Raw genomic sequence first — 13,112 nt, forward strand, 5'->3', positions numbered from 1 at the left:
AGTCCATAACTATATTTGGTATGTACTTGACCCGTCTCGACATGGTCCATTTGGGTTGCACTTCATCCGAACAATTTATGGATAATCTTTTGAGAATAGTATAAGTTATGATTTATTAATATATTATAAGTTCTAATATATTAATATAAAATCATATTATTTAATTAGTGTTGATCTATAATTAATTTAGAATTGATTTAGAGATCAAAAGTATGACTAATTAAATATGGGCTCTTGTATTTATATAGTGTGGGCTAATTATTATTTGGAATGGGCTAGGCTTGCATGGAAATCTATGGATACTCCATGGAGCTTTAACCCATGGATCTCATGGAAATGAAAAGACATGGGTACTAGGGTTTACATGGATGTAACCCTAATCCACCACACTATATAAAGGAGACTTTAGTTCTTGAAATTGCACTAGTTGTTGTGAGAAAACCAAGAGGGCCGATTTCAAGAAGTTAGTGACTATTCTCTCAAGTTTCCAAGTTTGTGGTGATTTGTGACTTCCATTTGAGGCATCCGCATTATTGGTGCTAGGCTCTCAAACTCCAAGCAATCAATTACTACTACAAGGTAAGTAATTCTACTAGCTTTATTTGATTCAAGTACCCCATTCCATGCTAGTTAGGATAAGAACCTTGGAAAAATAATTATTTGCATGCATCTTAGTCAAACATAGATCCAAGGTTTCTAGGGTTACATGTACACCATAGGAGTGTTAGAATGCTCAAAACCGTTCAGTGGTATCAGAGCCTAGGCTTGTTTACTTGATACTTGATGCAAATAGCTTGAAAAATCAATTTTTTTTGTTCACTGCTTGTATGAACTCGATGAGTCTATGAAGAAATGCATGCTACTCGTCGAGTCTGTTCTTGCACTCGACGAGTAGAGGCTGTAGTGTCCAGATTTTCGAGTTTTGCTGCTAGAAATGGAGTAGAAGCATTACCCTAAATTGTTTTGGCGTTATAAAACATGTTTTAGATGGTGTAATGTTTATGCTAATCCATTTACAATGGCTATTATAAAAAAATACAAGTTTTATATAAGTTATTTATGATTCTTGAATTTATTGATAATCATGTTCTTGAACTTATGAGATTAGATGATCATATGAATTATTTGTAACCTCCTTGGTAGTTTAATTCTTGATCATTATGTGTTTTAATGGAGTCCATAACTTGTCCTCAAGTTATGGAAAACCAAAGGTCACACTTTAATTGAACAACCATTATAAGAACACATAAGTTATAAAAATGAAAAGTCTTCATTTTAATACTCAATTAACTCATAAGTTATGAGAAATGTAAAGTTTTAAAAGTTTACAAAACTTGCCCTCAAGTTTTGGAACAAGTAAAGTCATATTAAAACTTTAGTTCCAACCCTTAGAATTTTAATTATTAAAATTTAACCCTTATACTTTATAATATTATAAGTGAATAATATATATGTATAAGAACAAAGTCGTCTTACCATTAGTAGGCCTCATTCACGAAGTCGGTCAATAAGGGGGGGGGGGGTATAAGGTTGTTGCCTATAAAATGGCAACTTAATGGGTGTCTATTCTCACCCACCGCTTCCTTGATCGGTGGAGGGTCGTTAGCCGAAAAGGTAGGACAAGGACTATAATTCTCATTTAAGTATGATGAATATACTAAAGTAACTAAACCTTTATTAAATTCCCAATCTTAGTTACTTTAGGAAAATGTGAATAAGGTGCTAATCCATGAAATTACACTTTGCACTTTGATTAAGTCGTTAGTGGAGCGTGTGTGGTTAACCGGCACACTAACCTGAACTTATCAAGGTAGGCAAAGGGTGACTTAATATTTATCATAGTATTAATGGAGCGTGTGTGGTTAACCGACACATCGATTGAGGGGTAGTACATTAAGGGTACCAAGTAATTTTCAAGGTTACTTCACACCTTGTTTTGTGATCCTCGACATCCCAGTCACAAAACTTAAAGGGCACACTCGAGATTGAAACATGCCATTGAAAAGTTCAATGAATCTCAAAGAATCTAGGAGTTTCTAAATCAATTAAAACCTAATTAAATATTTTGTTTTTCATGGTGGAAATTGGTGAATCGTCATTCACCTACCTTCAAATATCTTATAGCTTAGATTACGACATCTCTCTTCTAAGTTATAAAATATTTTGTTGGGTCCTAGTATTAATATTACATTTGGGTGTTTTATTAAGGACTATCTTTATATCTAATCTAATCTATTCTTTCTTCTTTTCAGATGTCTTCCAATAACAATGATTCTGGCTCAAACCCTACTGGCTCCTTCTCTCTCATGAATCTTTGTGGGAGAGTCATCTTTGATGGATCCAACTTTATGGATTGGATCAGAAACATCAGGATGGTCTCTCGTTATGAGGACAAAGAATATGTCCTTGATAAGGAGCTAAAGGAGATTGATGAATCAACTGCTACTCCAGAGGAGATTGCTGCATTTCAGGCACATGAAAGGGATGCTACTAAGGTAGCATGCATCATGATGGCCACTATGACAGCTGAGCTCCAAAAGCCCTATGAGGACCACTACCCTTTTGAGATGTACATGGATTTGATGGACCACTACTATCAAAGTGTTCGTCAAGAAAGGTATGAAATTATCTCCTCCATGATAACTACCCGAATGAAGGATGGTGAAACCATCACGGCCCACATGCAGAAAATGCAAAGGTTTGTGGATCGTTTGAAGAAACTAAATGTTGACTTTCCTAAGGATCTGGCAATAAATATTAGTTTGCACTCCTTAGCTTCATGTTATGATCAATTTAGAATTACATACCACATGAACAAGGAAGAATTTACAATTAGTAAACTTCAAGGGCTTTTAAAGACTGCAGAAAGTAGTCTTAAAGGCAAGTCGGGTGTTACTACTCCACCTACTCCAACTGCGTCCAATGTTTTGGCAATTAGACATGGAAAAGGGAAGAAGAGAAAGAACCATTATAAGGGTACCAAGGGTAAGACCCTTGAAGGCTCCTCTTCAAGCAAAACCAAGAAAGGTTTTGTCACTCCTTCTGCTAACCCTAATGAGGCTGAATGCTTCTATTGCCATGAAAAGTCGCACTGGAAGCCAAACTGCCCAAAGTACCAACAAGATGTAAAGGATGGGAAAGTAAAACCCAACCATGTAGGTATATACACTATATTGTCTAATAATAATCACCTCATTCTAAGTCTTGGGTCCTTGATACAGGTTGTGGTATTCACATATGTTCTGATTTGCTGGGACTAAGAAAAAGTGAGAATGTGGAGCAGGGAAATACAAACTTGATCATGGGGAACAGGAAAGCTTCACGTGTCACCAAGATAGGATTTTATTCCTCATTTCTAAATAGTGGGTTTACATTCGATTTGAATAAATGTTATTATTCGCCAGAAATGGCAAGAAATGTTATTTCCTTTCATGCATTATATAAACATGGTTTTACCTTTTATTTTGATAATAATAATGGTGGTATTGATGCTTTCTTTAATAATGTTCTTTACTTTAAAGCATTACCTTGTGATGGTGTGTATGAAATTGTATCTGTTGTAGATAACCTAGGAAATAATGTATTGTGTATTGACTCTTCTACTAGCTTAGATAAAGCATCTTTATGGCATTGTCGTCTTGGACATGTAAGCAAGAAACGCATTGGGCAACTCCAAAAGGATGGAGTCTTGGAGTCATTTGACCTAAAGTCGGATGATAGTTGTGAATCTTATTTGCTAGGTAAAATGACAAAGTCACCTTTTACTGGCACTTGTGCTTGGGGTGAAGGTTTGTTGGACCTCATACACACAGATGTGTGTGGACCCTTTAGAACCGCCACAAGAGATGCTAATCGCTTCTATCTGACTTTTACTGATGATTTTAGTAGATATGGATATGTTTGCTTAATCAAGCATAAGTCAGTAACCTTTGAAAAGTTCAAAGAGTTTAAGCAAGAAGTGGAGAATCAGTTGGGCAAGAACATTAAGATGCTTCGATCCGATCGAGGTGGTGTGTATCTGAGTACTGAGTTCCTTGACTATCTTAAGGAATGTGGGATTGTCTTACAATTGACACCTCCTAGGACACCACAGTTGAATGGTGTAGCTGAGAGGCGCAATCAGACCTTGTTGGACATGGTTCGTTCCATGATGAGTCGAGCATCGCTACCAATCTCATTTTGGGGGTATGCCTTAGAGACTGATGCCCATATCCTTAATCTAGTCCCTACAAAGAAGGTTGCCAAAACACCTCACGAAGTGTGGACTAGAAAAGTTCCTAATCTAGACCACATCAAGATTTGGGGTTGCGAGGCTTTCGTGAGACGTGAGACTCACGATAAGCTCGAACCTCGAAGCGAAAGGCGTATTTTCATCGGCTACCCACAGAAATCCTTTGGTTACATCTTCTACAGACCCAATGATAATGTGGTCTTTGTAGCAAGAAGAGGATTCTTTCGAGAGAGAGAGAGAGAGAGAGAGAGAGAATTCATAATCCAAGGAGACAGTGGGAGGCAAATTGACCATGAGGAAATTCAAGAGTCAAGTGGTGAAGGAACCTCAATCCTAGCCCTCAACCTGAGGAGGAAACTCCTGTTGAGTCGACTGAAGAATCTGTACCTATGAGGCGTTCCACCAGAGTTAAGAATGCACCTGAGCATTATTATGGTTTCCATATTACTGCAGAAGGTGATACACTTATCAGTGATAACACACTGGTAAATCTGGATGAGCCTAACAGCTACATGGAAGCCATGGCAGACCCTGAGGCTTCTAAATGGAAAGATGCTATGGATAGCGAGATACAGTCCATGTATGACAATCAAGTTTGGAACTTGGTTGACAATGTACCTGATCGTAAGATAGTTGGGTGCAAATGGATCTTCAAGAAGAAGACCGACATGGATGGTAATGTACACACTTACAAGGCACGACTGGTTGCAAAGGGTTATTCTTAAACTCCGGGAGCTGATTATGATGAGAACTTTTCAGTAGTGGCCAAGATTAAGTCTATTAGGGTACTGTTAGCCATTGCTGCATTTCATGACTATGAAATATGGAAAATGGATGTCAAAACCGCTTTCCTTATTGGAAAGTTGGCTGAAGATATTTACATGGTTCATCTAGAGGGTTTTTTTAGTACAAAGTACCCTAATAGAGTGTGTAATCTTGAGAAATCCATATATGGATTGAAACAAGCACCTCGCAGATGGAATCTTCGTTTCGATGAGAAAGTCAAAGAGTTTGGCTTTTCAAGATGCGAAGATGAATCGTGTGTATATGTCAAGGCTAGTGGGAGTCTAGTTAGCTTTTTGGTATTGTATGTGGATGACATACTACTCATAGGAAATGACATCCTAACCTTGCAGGAAGTAAAGTCCTGGCTTGAGAAGTGTTTCGCTATGAAGGACCTTGGAGAAGCTGCCTAGATCCTAGGGATAATCATTTTGAGAAACAAGAGTAAAAGACTAATTGGACTTAGTCAAAGCACCTATGTGGAAAAAGTGTTGAAAAGGTTCAACATGCACAACTCAAAGAAAGGTGAGTTACCTATCCAATGTAATGCCAGACTGAGTAAAACTTAGAGTTCGAGTATAGAGGCTAAGATAGCTGAGATGAGTCGAGTACTATATGCTTCCAATGTAGGCTCGATCATGTATGCTATGACTTGTATTCGTCTTGATGTTGCCTTTGATTTGAGCATGGTCAACGGATATCAGGGGAATCCTGGCAAGGCTCACTGGAAAACGGTAAAGAATATTCTCAAGTACATGCGAAGGACTAAGGACTGGGTCCTTACCCTTGGTGGGAGTGATGACTTGAAAGTAGCAGGGTATAGTGATGCTAGCTTTCAGACTAACAGGAATAATTTCCGCTCTCAGTCAGGCTGGGTGTTTTCCCTAAATGGAGGGTCAATTACTTGGAAAAGTTCTAAGAAAGATATAATGGCGGATTCCATGTAACAGCCCGAAATCTCAAGTATTGTTAAATTGCATTTTGGGGTGTTTTAAAGGGGAGACTCGGCGAGTTGGAGCCAGACTCGCCGAGTAGGGTCGCAGAGTTGGTCGCGGGTTCGCGACTGGACTCGACGAGTCCAGGTATGGACTCGGCGAGTCGACGCTGTTCAGCAGAAACCCTATCCGTTTCGTATTGGGTCGTATTTAAGGGTTGTATGTCGTCATTTCACGTCTTTTGGCCGATTGTGAAGAACCCTAGACGACTGTGGCATTTGGAGCAAAACTTGAAGGCCATTATTGACTTTGAAGGAATTGTGGTGCAAGAAGAGGAAGGGTTTTGGCCAAAGGAAGAGCAAGGAGGTCGAGTTCTGAGGTTTGGGGACACAGAGAGTATGTTTCAGGTAAGGTTTCGGATCATTCCTGTTATTTTGATGTGTACACGAATTTAGGGTTTATGAAACCCATTTGGTGATTTGATGGATTATTATGTTGTTATACATAAGTTTATACCCTAGTAATAGGATGATTAGAGGTCCAGAAGTCCCATGAGTGTATATCTCGGGAAAAACGTATCTCAGGAAGCAGTTGGATCGACTGCATGGCGTGGACTCGCCGAGTCGGATGATCAGACTCGGCGAGTAGCTTGAAGATTCACTGGGACTCGCCGAGTTGTTCTTCAGACTCGGCGAGTGGAGTCGGGGTGGCCCCGCGATTCTTCCAGGAGTGACTCGTCGAGTCAAAGAGGATACTCGACGAGTAGAAGGGGAATCTCAGAGGATTGAAGGACGACCAGACTCGCCGAGTCGCCAGGGAACTCGCCGAGTCCAGTCGAGCTGACATTGGACTGTTGACCAGAGTTGACTGGTGTGATTCTTAGGGTCAGCTAACGTGGAAGATAGAAGTATTAAATAAGGGATATATGATGTTACAGGGAGCTTGTAGCTCGGAGGATCAAGCGCAAGGGATTTTAGGAGTTGCTATCTTCTAGTGTCCGCGAGGTGAGTCTTCTCACTATACCTCACCCGGAAGGGTATGATTGTGTGACCGGAAGGTCAAGTATGTTGTGTGTTATGTTTATATGCTATGAATGGAAAGTTAGTTGCTACGCGTGATATACATGCTTATATATGGGCCGGAAGGCAAGGTATTATGTGACAGAAAGGTCAGGTATGATATATGATATATGTGCTTTATGTGTTAGAGTATTTGTATTATGTGTTATAAATGTGTATGGGCCGGAAGGCAATTATCTTGTGGATCGAAAGATCCGGGCCGGAGGGCAATGTTATGTGGATCGAAAGATCCGGGCCGGAAGGCAATGTTATGTGGACCGAACGGTCCGGGCCGGATGGCGTATGTGCGTAAGGTATATTGGGGAACTCACTAAGCTTCGTGCTTACGTTGTTTATGTTACGTTGTTTCAGGTTCTCACAGTAACGCGGGATGGCAACGGTTCGATTGTACACACCGAAGAAAGAGTTGTGTTTTGGAGGATCCTGGTCTTCTTTTATAACGGAAATGAAACTACGTTTTGTAATTTGAATGTGAATAAGATTTTAAACAAGTGTTTTTAATATTAAATTGATTAATTAAATGAAAATTTTGTTTTTGGAAATCATGGTGTTACAAATTGGTATCAGAGCCTTGGTTTGAGGGATTCGGACGCGCCTACGGGTAAATCTGGACTCAAACTGAGGAAGTAAGAAAAAGTTTTCCAAATAAATGGTTTTCTAAAAGTGAATAAGAGTTCAAAGAGAAAGCAAGAAAGAGCAGTGTGTACAATCAGCCAGAGCCAAACGGTGATTTCCCAAAATACCCTTACTTTTGTATTATGAAATATCTATTATGCACTTTATGAGACATTATTGCATGCTAGAGACAGGCTAGGTACTTCACATCTTAGGACTAGAGTGGCCTGATTTGTGATGCCTTAGTCTAGGGTTTGCTGTTATATGTGCGTTATGCTTTTATGTGTATGTGATGAGTGAGAGTATCTAGTTAGAACGCACAAGGGGTAAAGCTACGGAGTACAGAGGTACTTCCGAGGATGAGTCGAGAAGGTGGAGCTACCACAGATGGGGAGTCCTATGTATGCTTCAATGCTCGAATGCTGCTTGCTTTGTGCTTTGTGGAGTTATCGATGATGGGAGTCAGCTACCAAGTGAGTATGACGATACTCAGGAGGTAGAGGGCTGGCATCATTGGGAACTCTTCAGTAGCTGATAGCAAAGAAGTGGGAGGACAGCGGAAGGGACTAGGGAGTAAACCTAGCCAGATGAGTGCGCTGGTAGAGTAGAGAATTTCGCTGGAAAGCGAGCACGCGCGATGAGATTGGTGAAAGAGCAGGTTTATCAGCTACTTAGGAACTCTGGAATGGTCCGTGTGGAAAGTATGGGTAGATGTGGCAGGTAGTATGGGCCCGTACTACTGAAAGCAGAGGACCCATACTTGATACAGGGGGCATTCTGAAGGTCCTAAGGAACAGATTGAGGGTGATGTTATGGTTCGGATACCATACATCGGAGCGGATACAGAGTGATGTTGTGGTCAGGGCACCATACATCGGAACAGATTGAGATAGATGTTGTGGTTCGAGTGCTATACATTGGAGCAGGTTGAGGAATGGTGCTATGGTTCAGGTACCATACACCGAAGCATGTTGAGGAAGGATGTCATGGGATGAGTACCATGGTTCGTAGTGGATGATGCTTGTGGCTATCTTGTTATCCGGTTATCGATCGGACGAGCACGAGCGAGCGGGATGCGAGGATTCGCGAGATCCGGCGTGATGAGGTTGCTGCATTGTTGCGGGTTGAGTCGCCAGAATTGTTTGGGTCGATCAGGACCACTATGATTGAAGTAGTTTGATGAGCGATGTGTGGCTTTCGCAGAGACGGCTGCCGCGGCGGTTACAGCGGCTGTAGCAACGGCAAAGAAAGGGGTAGTCGGGGTTTTCAGTATCGGGACTTCTATTATGCGAAGCCTCCCACATTCGATGAAGTTCAGGACTCGATTGTTGCTATGAGATGGTTACCAGACATGGAGGGGTGTTTCTCCATGAGTTTATGCCCTGCTAATCAGAGGGTGGGGTGTGCTCTGAACCTATTGAGGCTCGGGGCGAAGGATTGGTAGAGATTGACCACTAGGTCATTTTCCGATGCGCAGAGGGCTGCAGTTTCATGGGATCAAGTTAGAGGGATGTTCAGTACTCGCTATGTTCCGCGGGATGAAAAGGAGAAATTGGCTCGGAAGTTCTTTAAGCTGAGGCAGGATTTGGAGTCGGTGACTGAGAGCACCGGGATGTTTACTGAGAGGGCGATGTTTTGCCCTGAGTTCGCTTCGGAGCAGGCTCAGATGCCCGATATTCGAGTAAGCTCAAGGGGGTATCAGACAGTTCGTGTCTGCGCGGAGGTGCGAGACCCTGTTGGAGTTGCAGAAGGCCGCCATGTGGCGTGAGTTAGAGGTTAAGTTGCAGTTGCGTGAGCTGGGACAGGCCCCGATGCAGTCGCAGTCGGCGCCGAAACGGTTCAGGACCGTAGACGTTGAAATGGGGGATCGGAGCGGTCACACTTGTGGGAAATGTGAGAGAGGTGGCACCGGGGCTTGTTGGCCCAATGGTGCATGCCGCAAGTGCGGAAAGGAGGGGCATGGTGCACGGGATTGTCGGCAGTCAGTGCCAATTCGGGATCCCAGGATTTGTTATCAGTGTCGGCAGGTTGGACATTTGAGGGTCAACTGTCCACAGCTTTTTGCAGGATCGGTGTAGGCTCTAGCACCGTCCACCTTGAGGAGTTCAGGAGGAGGACAGGATGGAGTAGAGTCCAAGGGCTCAGGGTTGTGCTTATCGGATTGCGGCAGAGGGAGACAGAGCAGTGTCGGAGGCAGCTGCGGGTATGATGCTCTCTTGATGTCTTGAGTAGATTGCGTTGATTGTGGCGTATTGTTTGTGCTGGTAGTGTGGATTTCGATGCGGTATTCGTTGTTTCGCGGGATTGGCATGGTTATGGATTGGTGTTTCAGGTTTCGCTTTGGCATTCGTTGTTCCCTGATGGTTTGGTATGGTTATAGTTTGGTGTTTTGGTACCGGTAGCATTGTGCGGTTTTCGATGCGATATTCAACCTTTGGCAGGTTGTGGGTTTGGTTATGGGTTATTGCTTGGGAATTCCGTTGGTCATCGTTCGTGAGGGTTGATAGTGGAGATGCGGCACTGGGTTGAATGACGGGTAGCATCTGCAGTTGTGGAGTGGATAATTGAAAGATCGGATTCTTTTGAGCGGATTGATCAGGGAGGAGATGTGTTTGCTGAGGGTTGCTTACGCTTGTGGGAAGCAGTCAGTGGGTAAATGTTCTCTTTGTGCAGGATGGTTCTGAAAGGTCGTTAATGACGATCGGTGGCAGTTAGTCAGTGATTTAGTGGGGGAGAATTGTAAAATTCTCCGGGAGATCGATGAGTATGTAAGGGTGCTTAGCTGTGGGGATTCAGCAGTGTTTGTCAGCGCAAAGTATAGGCTGACGAGAGCGAGTGTTGAGTATGCGGGGCGAAATACAGACCTAGGGCATTTGATTGTGGAGGCCTGAGAGGAGGTCGGGATCAAGCTTGAGTAAGTAATCGGAATTTTGCGATCAGAGTATTGGTACGTTTGAGGTACGTGATGGGTTGTACTGCATTAATCCCACGGGATTATGTTGTGCATGCTTCTAGAGCTGGAACCGGAAGGTTCCCAGAGTTAGAACCTGAGGGTTCGCAGAGTTGGGTGTACGGACCCACAGAGATATAGCCTCGAGTGGCTAGTATGTGTTATGAGAGTCGGTCCGGTCATACTGGAGACTCTGTTGGTATTGCTGGATTAGTTTGAGATTTGCGGATCACGTATGTTGCAGTGTGATTGCATTGGAAGGTCTGGCCCTGGGTTGTTGATCTTGTTTAGCGGAGGCAGTGATTTTGATGAGTGGAGAGAGTGCATGGGATTGAGAGCCCCTGCAATGAGAACCAGAGTATGTGAATAGCAGTTACGCAAAAAGGGTGGTGTCGCTTGGGGCGAGCACCGTGGCACCGGTTGGAGTGGCATTATGTTCAAGAGAGTTCCGTGGAAAAGGAAAAGAGGAGGGTATGTAACTCCGAAGGGGGTGCAAGTTCATGAAAATGAAAGCTGCAGAGCAGAGTTATGGTTAGAGTATTTCGAGTATGGGTCGAGCATCGTGTTTGCGGCAGTGAAGTAGGAACCCATCCGGGTTGGAATGACTGGCGAGACACAGAAAGAATGCAAGGGAATAGAGAATCTTGAATTCTCAGTGTGATTCTGATCAGGGTATAGGACGGATATTAGTGGCTCGTCTTGGGAGATGTTCGAGGATATCATCAGTGAATCGGGTTTTTCAACCTGCGAGTGTTGGGGCTAGTTCAGTATGTGTATGTGATAGCAAGAGGGATCTTGTGAGAGTTGATCTGAGAGGGAAAACGGATCTCTAAGTCGGTCCGGAATGGGCAAAGTGGGCTTTGGATCGGGGATCCGGTGGTTCAGGGTTTCCTAACCCTTATGGGTCGAGTGATCGTGGAGATTTAGAGCAGGGTTGCATCTTGGGTAATTTTCAGTTTCAGAGAGTGATGAGCAGTTCAGAGTTCGTACTTTAGTTGGCAAAGCAGACTCAACAGGTTAAAGGGAGTTAGTGATCGTCTAGAATTAACAGGAAAGTTATGCAGGCAGACGCCGTTACGAGTATGTGATTCAGGTCAGCGACTTCATATTTCTGACGGGGTGCTTCGATTTGGGAAGAGGGGTAAATGGGGGGCCCCGGTATGTTGGGTCCTTTCGTGAAGATGCGAAGGTAGGAAGGGTGGCCTATCGTTTGGAGCTGTCAACGGAATAGGGACGGATCCATGACACTGGTATGTGTCGCAGTTGAAGAGGTGTATAGCGGATGAGTCAGCAGTAGTTCTGCTAGAGAACGATTAGGTGGATGCGAGCCTGTGTTACGTCGAGAGGCCAGTGGCCGTCGGAGATCGGAAGATCAAGGTTCTGAGGAACAAGGAGGTACCTCTGGTATTGGTTCAGTAGCGGCCTCGGGAGAGATCGGTAGTGTCTAGGGAAGCCGAAACGTGAGATGCGGGAGCAGCAGCCGGAGCTATTTTCAGGGTGAGACTTCGAGGGCGAAGTCTAATTCTAGTGGGGGAGAATTGTAACAGCCCGAAATCTCAAGTATTGTTAAATTGCATTTTGGGGTGTTTTAAAGGGGAGACTCGGCGAGTTGGAGCCAGACTCGCCGAGTAGGGTCGCAGAGTTGGTCGCGGGTTCGCGACTGGACTCGACGAGTCCAGGTATGGACTCGACGAGTCGACGCTGTTCAGCAGAAACCCTAGCCGTTTCGTATTGGGTCGTATTTAAGGGTTGTATGTCGTCATTTCACGTCTTTTGGCCGATTGTGGAGAACCCTAGACGACTGTGGCATTTGGAGCAAAACTTGAAGGCCATTATTGACTTTGAAGGAATTGTGGTGCAAGAAGAGGAAGGGTTTTGGCCAAAGGAAGAGCAAGGAGGTCGAGTTCTGAGGTTTGGGGACACAGAGAGTATGTTTCAGGTAAGGTTTCGGATCATTCCTGTTATTTTGATGTGTACACGAATTTAGGGTTTATGAAACCCATTTGGTGATTTGATGGATTATTATGTTGTTATACATAAGTTTATACCCTAGTAATAGGATGATTAGAGGTCCAGAAGTCCCATGAGTGTATATCTCGGGAAAAACGTATCTCAGGAAGCAGTTGGATCGACTGCATGGCGTGGACTCGCCGAGTCGGATGATCAGACTCGGCGAGTAGCTTGAAGATTCACTGGGACTCGCCGAGTTGTTCTTCAGACTCGGCGAGTGGAGTCGGGGTGGCCCCGCGATTCTTCCAGGAGTGACTCGTCGAGTCAAAGAGGATACTCGACGAGTAGAAGGGGAATCTCAGAGGATTGAAGGACGACCAGACTCGCCGAGTCGCCAGGGAACTCGCCGAGTCCAGTCGAGCTGACATTGGACTGTTGACCAGAGTTGACTGGTGTGATTCTTAGGGTCAGCTAACGTGGAAGATAGAAGTATTAAATAAGGGATATATGATGTTACAGGGAGCTTGTAGCTCGGAGGATCAAGCGCAAGGGATTTTAGGAGTTGCTAT

This window comes from Lactuca sativa, chromosome 3 (genome assembly GCF_002870075.4).
Source record: "Lactuca sativa cultivar Salinas chromosome 3, Lsat_Salinas_v11, whole genome shotgun sequence".
NCBI classification, from domain to species: Eukaryota; Viridiplantae; Streptophyta; class Magnoliopsida; order Asterales; family Asteraceae; genus Lactuca; species Lactuca sativa.